Raw genomic sequence first — 12,643 nt, 5'->3', positions numbered from 1 at the left:
CGAAGACAATGTACCGTTGATTATTGTTGCTTGCCCACGGTTAGACCAGAAATGTTCGATCCGGAGTATCAGGGAAGGTGGAAGGTTAAAAAGATATTTTTTTTAAATCTGGCAAATCAGCCCTTGTGTTATTAATGGACCTACTCATAAAGACGTTCTCTTTCTCTCTCTCTCTCTCTCTCTATTTTCCTTTTTATTTAGTGTGAAGAATTCCGTTCTTTTGTAGAAGAGAAAGACATTCGTCCCTCTCCTGTTTGATTAGACGGAGTACGATATAGTAGGAACGTGCTTCATGGCTGATGGAAGCGCTTAAGTAAATCACCGTCGTTCGAGTAAACCTGACCAAGGCAGTAACGCACGCTTCGAGGCAGGTTTTCTTACGACTGCATCGCAGACATTTTTGTCTTTCGTTATTTAAAAAAAAAAACGCTATTTGGACCGAGGAAACTATATGCTTTATCTATCCGCAAGGGAAAGCATACCGCTTCCCAACGTTAGAGGACATAAAACGATTTCGCAGGCGGCAATAATTGTAATAAAACTGAACATTGCTGTATACATCTCTTGTCATTCCAAGCGCGCGTAAAATTCATTCTTATCGCAACGCACGTTGTTTCGATATAAAATGCGATAAGGAGGTTCTGTTCAGCTGCGTCTTCGTGGGATAACAAAAAAAAAAACAAAAAAACTGTATACCGGGAATAAAAAAAAAAGGCCTACAAAGTGACTCTGTTTACGACTCGCTGTTTTCCCAAAGCCCAACTTTAAAGAATCGAGACAGAAAAGGAAAGCCAATCTAATATCCTATCTCATTCTTTTTTTCTTTCGCGGTCTTGAAAGAGAACAATTCAAAGACAGGAACGGATGGACGTGTATTTCCTTCGTGTGCCGGCGTTCTTTTTCGTTTCTTTCTTTTTCTTCTTTTTGCGCTCAAAGACGCAATGTCGCTACTTGGGGGAAGGGGGGTATATTTATTATATTATTATTATATTTAATATATATACATATATATTTATATTTGCTTTAGCACCGTTGGTTATCCTATCTAAGCGCCCGAGGTGTTGGATGCCCATCCACATAAACTATACGCATTGGAAAGTAGTTTCCTATATCAAGCGCTATGAAAAGTTTTTCATCTTCGTCATCTTGGTTGCAGCACTTACTGCAACTAGAGCAGCAACTACAGCTGTAGCAGCAACTACAATCATATTCTAAACAAACTTGCTATCCCCGCATTATCTCATCGCGGAACGATTCGCGACTGTAATCTCTTATATAAGCGCATACATTCTGTCATTGACTGGCCCGAATTACTATCGAGCATCAACTTCCGAGTGCCCACACATTTTCTGAGGTCTCATCAAGCTTTTTATCCTCACTCTTTTGTAAAGCTTCATCCAATCAACCGTTTACAACTAATCTTGAACTCCGCGTCACAACATTATGGCACTGACATTTTCGCTCCTTCTCACGAGTTTCTTACAAGTATTAGTGCCATTGTTTCTGCGTAACTTCGATGTTTCACTGTTAACTTTTTTGCCTATTTGTCTATTTGAATGTCTTCGTTTTTCATTTATAACATTTTGTGCTGCACAAATAAGAAGACCCTAGTGGTTGTTTTTGTACTTAAACAAAAATAAAATTATTATTATTATTATTAAGGGTGCACCGCGTCTTTTTTTCTTTTTTTGTGTTACAGTGAGGTGGGCACATCATATGTGCATCGTAATCGGCGTGGAGATGAAAAAGGGGGAAAACAGAAACGAAAGTTTGTTCGACGCAACTCTCTGACGAGCCGAAGTCCGCGTGAATATATGCAGATTTATGCTAAGTTATCCGGCAACTGCCCCAGACGATGCGATGTGACCCAGGGGCTCAGACTGCGGAAAAAGGGTGAGGAGGACTGCGCGTGCAAGTTTCAGCCAATGTTACGTGATGCGGACAATCAGTCAGTTCGCAAAAGCGAGAGTAGTCGTTGGTCGCCGAACTCCACTCGCTGCAGACGGTTTAAACGTATTCTAGGGAGCCAGGCGACAAAGAAAAAATTCCTCGAGACTAATCTGACTAAGTGGGAACGACAGTCAGTGTCCGAAGTTGAGGTTGTTGCTGCGCAGCGAGTACATGTAAGGATTTTAGAGAATCTTGTTTCCTCTTTCCCTGCCTGTAATATAGTTGGTGCCGTGGTTCTGTTAGTGGTGTATGCAAATATACGGGGTGTTTTTGCGTTAACTAGGGTCAGGTTTTTAATTTTTTAATTACAATAATTGGCGATATATTCTAGGTTAAGGCGGCCACCTTATGGCTGCAATAGCGACCTCCTGGAGCGTCGCTCTCATTAATTTTCACTAATTACCTTTTTTTTTTTAATTTCGAAAGATAGAAGTTCGGTCCCATAACAACATCTGTGCCCTCTGGAGCGTTGATGCCGTTGACATTTCAGAAAAAGAGGATCGACCAAATTTTACGCGAGGTAATGGCCCTGGAAAAAGGGGAAGACTTGGGAGGTCATTTTTGTCGCTCTCCCAGACATACGCACTTTCCTCTCCCATATAAGCGCGAGGGAGAACAAACGTTGCGTCTTTTGATCTCACTCGCATTTAAGGGCAAGAGAACAGTGCGTTTGTATGGGAGGGAGAAAAATAGCCTCCAAATCTAATCTCAAATTAAATCTTAATCGAAGAGCACTTTTCCCTATTTAAAAAAAAAAAAAAAAAATCTGACCACACTTAGCGCGGACGACCCCGTATATGGCTGTACATTTAGAGGACCGTATATACTGCGTACAACGGAAGAACAGGTTTAAAAACTAGGCAAGGTATCGTTCTTTTTTTCTTTGAATTTCGAGCAAGTTAAAAACGCAAAATAATAGGGAAGCTCTCTTCTGTTGGAGAGGCATTTACAGAGGTGACTTTTAATTTAGTTAACGAATTACCTAGATTAATATTTGTTTAGTAACTATTTATTTAGGAATAATTAAATTCGTATTACTCACACGAATTTAATTGATTCTGCCCTACGGCAAACCAAAATATGGCCAAATCGTTACATGAAATTGCTTAAGTGTCGGCCACATAAACGATCGCAGAGCGTCAATTCTACTTAAAATTGATAAATAAATAAATACCAATAAAAGGGCGACTAAAACGCTATGTTGTTGGTTTCCTCCGCACACTCAAATTATAGTCGGTCAACACCACACAACAATGACGAACAAATAGATGATGACCATACATGGGGCTGTTCCACCGCTGCGATGCAATACCCAACCCCACAGCGAGTGAGACATTAGGTGGGCAATATATCGTATACAACATATACTACTACTACATATATTATACTATACCATAATAACATATAACAACATATACTATAATATATAGTATACAACCAACTAAAGATGTCTCGCAAGTTACTCGCAAAACCCTATCACGCGTGCTATTGATGACCTGCACTAAGTTGCAACACGTCGTTCTCCACACGGTCAATACCAGCCAATCAATACTGCTACAAGAAATATCAGCTACAGAAACATCCCACCCTGTCACAAGCTACTCCATCAGATGCACATACGGATAACACAAAAGATTCGAGACTGAACAAAAAGTCGGGCACTTGGTGCAGTTGGACGGACACACCATCTTAAATGGACCGGAACTTCCATTTCTCCGATAAGGGAGCAAGGGGCGCAAGGTCTCAAGTAGGGGGTCACTTGAGGCATCAGCGAAGGCCACGAGTAAGTGGGCAAGAAAACTAGTGGCGCTGGAACGACTGCAGTGATGGAAGAGCTGTCGGTCGTTTCACTTGATCGTCGTGTTGCATGTATATCACACCGTCGGTGAATGCGAGATCGAGCTCATGTTTTATGCGACTGAAGGAAGAGATTTTGTTGGAATTTATTCCTACTGGCAACGGGAGCGTATAGTGTATTCAGCGCCTCTGTGAGTTATAGAGTAGGGTGCACTTCTAGCGTACTTAGTCTTGAGCGAATTTCTCGAATGCTCGTAAGCATCTATAAACATTGAAAACCTCCATCTTTTCGGATTTGTATTCACCATATGCGCTCACAATGTCCGTAAAAAATGTCTGACTTTCCCCCTACATTCCGGTAAAAGATCTGGTACGCAACGTTGCCGATATACCAGTAATGGTTGATTCATCCAGGCTAAAATCATCATGTTTTTTTTTTCCTTTTTCTTCGCTGTGTTTGTAAGGCTAACACCCAGCGAGTCGTTTCAAATATTTTAACACAGTGATGCAAAACAGCATAAGGCTCCAATTGGTGACGAATAACTGACTTGTCTTAAAATCCTAGTTTTAAATTCTTCAACCTCTGGTGTCGTAGGCGATTACGGGCCAATTTCAATTCAGAAATCCAGGCACATACTTATGTATTGTCCTTCTGCAGGACATACCCCATGCCTCCGACGTCTCGACACGCCTCCATTTTCGTTTCTTTCTTTTTTTAGTCAAGCCCTTTTTTTAAAGAATAGCAAGTCAGCCTGTGCCTGGCAAACTTTTCGTCTCTTTCTCTCTTTTTTTCAATAAACATGTCCCCTCCCCATTCCTACGAAGTCAGTGAAGAGATAAGAAGGCAGGGTATCTTCTGAACGGAATCCAAAGTGAAAATTAACAGCTCGTTTTTTTTTTTTCTCGACGACCGAGATATACACAACGGTTTCTGCATGTTCGACCAGGCAAGCAGCAGCGCCGTATTTATCTTCTGCTCTATTAGTGAAACTGCGTCATCATTCTTACTGGAGGCATACACTGTTGACCGTATCTGCTGTCATTAGTATCCTTACTTGCATGCATAAAAGCGCTCTTCTTTAATTTATCGCGAACGGCGAACTAATAACGATATACTCTATGCCAGTGCGCTAAACTGGGCTAGAAACATTAATCGCGCTCTTGTTCCAGTACGCCTCTCTCCGTTCCCTCATTCTGGGTTAGCTTCAAAGATAAGGGATAATTGCAGCTGGAACCGGGATTTGGGACGGTAACTGCAATTAGCCCCCAGAGCGTGGCTGGCTTTTAACGCAATTTGGAAGGCAACTGCGATTTAAGGCGCTTGCATGCTGGAAATTCTTGCCCTCGTAAACGTGGGTGGGAGTACGGCATGATGCCTTTCGACGTGATTCGGGTATCAGCCAGTAGACGCTTTCCTCTGGACCTCTAACAATAACGCAGTGAGTTTCTTGATAGCGGAAAAACAGTATTGGCAACAATAGGCCTCAGGGCGATATTTCGTACAGACGCTGTTCGTCTACTGTGGCTGCGGCAGACGTCTGCAGGGACTGACCCTGTTGCTTATGCAGCAATAGTATTCCAGGACGTTCTAAAAGTCGGGATCACGACGACGACGACGACGACGATGATGATGATGATGATGATGGTGGTGGTGGTGGTGGTGACAAGAAAAATTCGGCTGCATCTCTGGGCATTGTGTGGAACGCGTTCAGATGCGCTAGCTTCACAGCGTCGTCATGTGACCACGTCATGTGGTCGTCCGCCATACAAAGAGCCATAGACGGACCTACACGATGGTGAGCTGTCTAAGGCTGTCGCTTCAAAAACAAAAAGCAGCCGGAGAGAAACAATGTTGCGTGGTCGCTTCCCCTGCGTACACTGCGCTGATGCAGTGAAAGCACGCTTTACAAGATCCCGCTACGCGCTAACGCTGTCTGTGTCCCCTTTCACAACCTATTTGTAGAATTCTTTCTGCATTAAAAAAAAAAAGAAAACAAATGATGAAATCGCATGATTTCCTTCAGCATGCATGGTAGATATGTGCGTGTTAGATGCCATTGCTTCACACTGACATCCTAGTTGCACATTGCCCGTAGGATCTGTTTACTCTGCCTACTTACAGTTGCTCAATTGAACCTTGAAGGCCACGAACGTTTCTCCAGTCTACTATAGGAACACACATGAACGAGGCGTGCTCGAAGTACGGCGCTTAAAGGAGGGAAAGATCTCTCTTCGGAAAACAACATCATAAATGAAGAGATCAGACGCTATCTTTGTCGCGAACAGAGATTCAAGAGAGCGCACACAATAAAGAGCGGGAGGGAGAGGAGAAAAAAGACAGCTCAATTGAAAGCGTTAAACGTGAGACGTTCTTGAAAGCATGCATATGTAACAGAGGCACACAAGGAATAGAAAGCCTCGTAGACATTGTCCGGAAACTCTGAACATCCGCTTTCAGTAAACAGAAGGATCTGATGGTGCACGACGTGTACGTAGGAGAGACATGTAATGCAGTATCGTGTGGCCTGACGGGTGACGTAGGTGGTTCTCGGGGGGTGAGGGTGAAATATTAGGCGTATTCGGAGCGATGTTGTTTACCAGGAAAACTGTCTTCGTCGAGGATGAAATGACACTCACTAGGTCATTTCGCGCGCTTTGTGTGTGTGGTTCCGTGTTAACGCCGCGACGCGACTCTGGCTACCAGCGGCGTGGACGGATGGAGAGAGGACAAAGGAAGGAACGGGGGACAAGGGGGGTAGCATGCGTCCTGGGCCGACTTCAGGGGTAACTGCGCCGATATCAGTCCGGAAAGTCTGCCGGAAAGACCAGGGAAAACCTCGGATATCACAGTCGCTGGTACGGTTCGAACCCACCTCCTCCCAGTCCATGACCGTGCATGACCGTGCGCTTTGAAAGTGTTCTTGTCATAGAGTAATAAGAAGCGGTACTGTTGTATTGTGATGTTGCATAAATACCTGGCGTGAGAACGATTACACACTCTATTTAAGGTATATCCGAGGATAATAGACCTCTACCCGAGAAACGTCATCATGACGTTGGTTGACAGACTGAAAGCGAAACAAATCGGAAGGGGAGGGCTGGGTTCCACTATGAACACTATGACGTCATAGTTTTGTGGCAAAATTTTCGTAACTCCACGCAGGCCATGTTTCTGCCGGTCGGTTGCTTCTACTTTATAACTGTCCCGTATACCTCTGTCAGTATAGGCGTGCATTGTATGCGGAAATCGGGCACCAGCATTAAGAATGGTACATTGCACCGCTGTTCCTAGGGCATTACTTCGTGACGATGTGAAAAATACTCGCTTAGTCTATGAACATTGTGAAATAATGATTTGTTACTACCCGATTCCCTATTTTATTATGCCCTGCGATGTAAACGTCGAGCAGAATGACAGTACTGGGAAAGTGTGAAGTGCTGCTCTCACAATCGTCGTCCTACATGTAATACCGACACTTAAAAAAGAACAAAAAAAACGGTACATGAGCTGGTAACAAACAACAACAACTTTATTTTGTGATTATGATTGGAGAGTTGCATTGATAGGGAGTTTTAAATTGATGAGTTGGTAACGTGCCCGTTTGCTCAACCCAAAGTTTTAAGTTGAAATGTAGCCGAAGAGTCAGAGTCAAAACATGCCGGTATTTGCCCTCCACAACCTTCCTTACATTTTGAGCAAGGCCTTTTCAACGTTGCTTATAAAGATAACTTCGCAAGCAGCAGAATATACTGAGAGAGCGAGTGCATAGTGTTTCCGTGTCGAACTGGACTCTTTTTCTTTTCTTTTTTTTTTCGTGGACGTATCTGTGAAACGAAGCACAACCCTGATAGGACACCTGCCAGTCACCACCATGTATTTGAACTTTCAGTTCGTGAACCGTGCAGCTTGGGGAGGTCGTAGAAAATCATTTTAAAAAAAATGCCACGCTGTTACTGCTCGCCTCTTTTTCTTTCCACCGTTTCCCCATTTAGGTGTTTGAACAGCGCTTTGAAAAATAAATTTAGAAATAGAAAGCAGGACTGAGAGACTAACGAATCACACAAAAAAAAAATCCGAGACGTCTACGTCTGTATCGACCGATTTGGGGAGAGAAAATGCCGCGACACATTTTCCAAACATTCCTTCCTGTTTGTTGCAGATAAGAATGCGAATCGAATTCCAGCGGACACGTTGTAACAGCTTTTCTTTTTTTTTCGTTCAACGACAGGCGATGCAAACGACGCTGTTACCACCATCGCGTGTAAAGTTCGCTTACTAGAAACAGTCGATGATGGTTTTTAGATGATGGTGTAGTGAGGTAGCCAGTCCGACTTAGTCCCGACTCATATCTCCATTTTTTCTTTTTCTTGTATATGTCGTCATCATCATCATGGTTTTTAGACTGCGTTGGTATAGGATGGCGAAGCATCGTTCATGAGGAGTATCATAGGGATTTTTTTTAAAATGCGTGTTAGAACGAAAGACTCCTGGATGTCCCGTAAGAGGAACTTTTTACTGGCAGCGGTTGCTTGGTGCAGCTCATCAGCATCCTCTTAGCATTGCGAAGCAACCTTGACTGTGAGCGGTGCGCAGACGTAGTAGAGAGAGAGGACATTCTGAATAAACGGGAGACAGGGTGATGAGTATGCGTCGGGGCCGACTTCGTGGGCATGTGAGCAGACATGCGTCTTGAAAATCTGCCAGAAAACCCAGGGGGAACTCCAGAAAGCACACATGGCGGCGGGACTCGAACCAAAACCTCCCAGACAGTAGAAGGCCTACGCACTACGTCGCAACTGTTGATCCTGCTATGACGTCAACGAAAGAGCGAACAAGAGAAAAGCTCGAAGCAGCTCGCAAAGCTGATGCAGGCCTTCTGCTATCTGGGAGGTGTTGCTCGAACCCACTGTTGTGATAAGGTGTTAGCACGCAGCGAGACTCCTGCGATAACGTGTTATCTTTTAGCACGTCTCGGGATGTTTGGTGACACGACGTGGGACAAAACATGCGGCTAACGCAGCGCCACCCTTCTGTATAAAGGCAGAGCCCAAAGGAATAAAGGCGTTCTTCCACTGGAAACTTTCCTCTGGGACTCATGGTACGACAGCATTGGCGACAAAGATGGGATCGGTTCGCAGGCAGGTAGACGGATATTGTCCACCGCAACAAGGTCAGCGGGTGCAAGTGGACTCTTATTCTGGGTGGGCGGATGTCATTTGGATGAGTTCGACGGCAGGGAAAAAAAAAGCTGGAATAGCTGAGAACTGTTTGCGCGATGTTAGGGCTACCAGAAATGATAGTTTCTTCGGACAATGCACCTCAGTTTGTGTCTGCACAGTTTTCAGATCTCTCTCCCCCCCCCAGCAATGGAGTTGCCCATAAGAAGATAACCTCCCTACCGCCCCGCTTCCAACGGCGAAGTGCCTTCCAGACAGTAAAGAAGCTTCTCAAGTGAGAGTATCTAACATCGCCTGAACAAATTTCTATTTGGTTACAGGAATACCCATGTCTAGTAACTGACAAAACCCCGTCAGAGCTATCTCAGGGGACACGAATGAGCCACCTCCACCCGGACCTTCACGAAAGACTGGAAGCTAAGGAAATGGTGGACAGCAGATGAAACAAGAGGACCCTGGAGAGGATTCCAAGCAGGTGATGGCGTGAGAATAAAGGTAGTTGACCCGGTGATCCTGCATAGCTACCGGGAAGGATACTCAAAAGGATCAGCCCTGCTGCGTATACAGTAAGAATAACTAACGAAAAACAATTTTTGCGTGTAGATGACATTGCAGGGTTCCACGAAACTAACCAGACTATGGCTCTTCCAACACCATTTGTAAAGTCTTGATGAGATCGAGGACCAGGCTCTTGTTCCTAACGATAGTAACGTCCAGTGGCACGCAATTTCCCACAACCAACATCTAGGAAGGACACCTTTCAAAACGTACAAGCGCCGTCTCAAGCAATCTACAGATCATGACCAGTGTATGGACCTCCCTGAAAACAGCGGCCCTGTTGCTTTGCGAAGAAGCACACTGACAAGACGTCCGCCTGAACGTTATGGTGTGGTTTGATTTAAGGGGGAGGAATGTTGTGATAAGGTGTTACCATGTAGCGAGACTTCTGTGATAACGTTGTATCGCTTGGGACGTTTGGTGACAGAACATGCGGGTAACGCAGCGCCACCCTCCTGTATAAAGGCACAGCCCTATCGAATAAAGACGTTATTTCACTTGCGACATCCAGCACCTTCCTATTTTCAGCATAGCATCGAAGCTACCACAAATCAGTAGATATGGTATCCAGTTGGCCATGACATTGTTTTCTTTCTGTCAACAGGAGGGGCAAAACAATGAACAAGAGATGATGCCAGCAAATGACGTTAGGACGGCAAATGAAACACTGTGCATTATACAATGCTCCCTCCTGTAACATTTAAAAGTTAAAGTCCACAAATAGGAACGTTTTACAAAGTTTCGCAACATATGTCTTTACTTGGTGAGCGCTATCTTTCGTTCTTTCTCTTAACGTCGAGGTAATGCTTCTTCCACCAAATGCGTGCTTTGCAGCGACAAGTGCCAAATGGCCCTCTATATCTCGCCGCCTTGCTAAGCTACACGGAGTTTAAAATTTGATGCGGAGTCCATAGCAGGAGCGACGAACGTGTACAGCATGCGCTGCTTAACCGAATACAACGAACGTCTACAAAGGAACTGGAAAGACCGATGTTCTAACAGCTTTTATTCGCTAATGGTTCAGACTAAGAGATCAATGTGTGTTGGGGAGTAGTGAGTATGGCAAGAAATAAGAGACATTACGGATTTAAAAAAGCAAGGATTGCAGATTTCGAGTTCGGAGCGAGCAGTAAATCAAGTAATCCAAAGTAGATAGCAAGACGAAAGGAAGCTTAACTAGGAGCACATATGGAGAAACGAGTCGAGCTAATCGTATCCTTGTTTTCTCGAACCGCCATTTATCTGCCAATACAGAAGTTTCTTTTTGAAAAACGCCATATTGTGCGCACGCTATACTGTTTAATGGAAACTTGCAACGCAGAGAAGAATGACTAAGTAGCTAGTTTATATCAGCGTGCTTGCATTGTGATCCTATGTCGTCCGAAAACTTATCGTGTTCGCATTTTCCCATCGCACCCCTAGACTTTTTTTTTAAAAACCCCACGCCATAGTCATAATTTATTTAGTACTAGTAATTGGAATAGATTTACACGTAAGGTGTGTCAGCCTATTTGTGTGGCGGCATGCTGCACGTGCCGCAAGGTGTAGGGCCTATCTGGTGTTGTTGACAAAATGCGTAGATGGATGAACTCCGTAATGTAAAAGCTTGAGTCTGGGCACATAGACGGAAAACACACGACTCAGGCGTTTACATTATGAAATACTGTGTTGTTGTACATTTCTTCGTTTACTCGCATTCTTGTATCATCATTCCTGCCCCCTCATACTAGACCCAACGGCAATGAGGTACCGGTATGCTCCTCGACTAGGGAATTGCCTCGCATCACCATCATCATCATCATTTATCTGCTGTTGTTGTTGATATGGTGGGCTAGAAATACTGGTGTACCAATCGGCCTATCGAATGCACGGGGAAGGGGGGGGTACCTCAAATGAAGGATAGATCGAGTCGTCGCTCGCAGCGAACCATGCGGATTCGCCACGAACTACAAAGAAAAACTAAGTATCCGCCTGTGTCTCCATGTAAGCAATAAAACATTTTTGACGTCGAAGCTTTCTTCAGCGGCAACTGTTCCTTCTGCTTGCGTTTATGGTTCTCAATTTGGGGACAGTACGTCGAAGTCGTCACGTGACAACGGCAGGCGGGTGTGCCTAATGGCACGCACCTGAACGTCTCGATGTGATAACACATGCCATGCTGTGGATGTTTGTTCGTCACCTTATCAGTAAAGCGCGTGGGCGCGTACATGCTTGATAGAACAGATTGCTGTATAGAGTTTCTTGTTTCGTCGGGCTGCTTCAGTTCAGAAACAAACAAATAAAAAAGCAGTGACGGCCAGCCGCGGTGATACCTGCAACAAAACCACTGATAACGAGTGACTCGTGTCCTTGTTTGTCCGCATCGCATCCCAAGCACTGATATTCGCACACCAGCGCTCTTGGGCAAACTGTAGTGGAACATCACGTACGTGACTTAGGAAAATCCGCCTGAGCGCGTAGGCCCTATGGCGGACTTCAGCGTCCCTGGAGCATCCTTCATTTTGGGGTACCTGAAAAACTTGCCGATTGGCACACCCGTATTTCTAGCCCACCACATTGTTGACTCATCTAACTGTAAAACAGGTTGAAAACAAGCCAGAGCACCCGCACGCCATCTTATCTTTCCTCGATCCGTGCCCGCGCCGAACGCTAAAAGAAGGAACGTGGAACTTGAAGCGCTTTCCAAGGAAGAGGAGATAAAGTGAAAAATGGTTTCGCGTTCCGGAGTGATGCCCATTAGCCAGTGCCGAGGTGGAGCTCACGCCTGGCTTGGCGCTGCCGGAAGGCTGCTCGATGTGCCCTTCGTTCTTCGAGCGCGTGCTTTTGAAACTCACGTAAACAGAAATGAGCTACACTCTTAAAAATGAACTTCACAGCATAGCACGCTTCTAACCAACCATCATCTCGTTATCTGCCCTGATTTGTTGAAAATGGGGGGCGGACGGCTTTTTGTGACAATTATGAACAGCATAAGTGTCACAAGAAAGGCGTACGCCTCCCGTTTTCAACAAATCGGGGCAGATAACGATATCATTCGAGATGGTGGTTGGCTATGAGCGTGCTATGCGGTGAAGTTCATTTTTAAGAGTGTAGGCGTAGGCCTAAAATGCTGACGGTGCTGAACGGGCCTTGCAGCCTGGAGCGGTGTCGTTAGTGTACT

At 44.8% G+C, this 12,643-nt stretch overlaps 1 protein-coding gene and 1 long non-coding RNA gene across 4 annotated transcripts in view; one reads left to right on the top strand and one right to left on the bottom strand.

The window, feature by feature from the left end:
- The window catches only part of LOC135371263 (small conductance calcium-activated potassium channel protein 1-like), a 186,927-nt gene that overhangs the window by 50,883 nt on the left and 123,401 nt on the right, over positions 1–12,643 (bottom strand). The window lies entirely within an intron of this gene.
- On the top strand, positions 8,825–9,985 carry LOC135371264 (uncharacterized). The gene is made up of 3 exons (XR_010415545.1): positions 8,825–8,918; positions 9,087–9,182; positions 9,246–9,985. It is a non-coding gene; the product is annotated as an uncharacterized LOC135371264 (long non-coding RNA).

This window comes from Ornithodoros turicata, chromosome 10, assembly GCF_037126465.1.
Source record: "Ornithodoros turicata isolate Travis chromosome 10, ASM3712646v1, whole genome shotgun sequence".
NCBI classification, from domain to species: domain Eukaryota; kingdom Metazoa; phylum Arthropoda; class Arachnida; order Ixodida; family Argasidae; genus Ornithodoros; species Ornithodoros turicata.
This window is presented reverse-complemented; position numbering and strand designations above follow the sequence as displayed.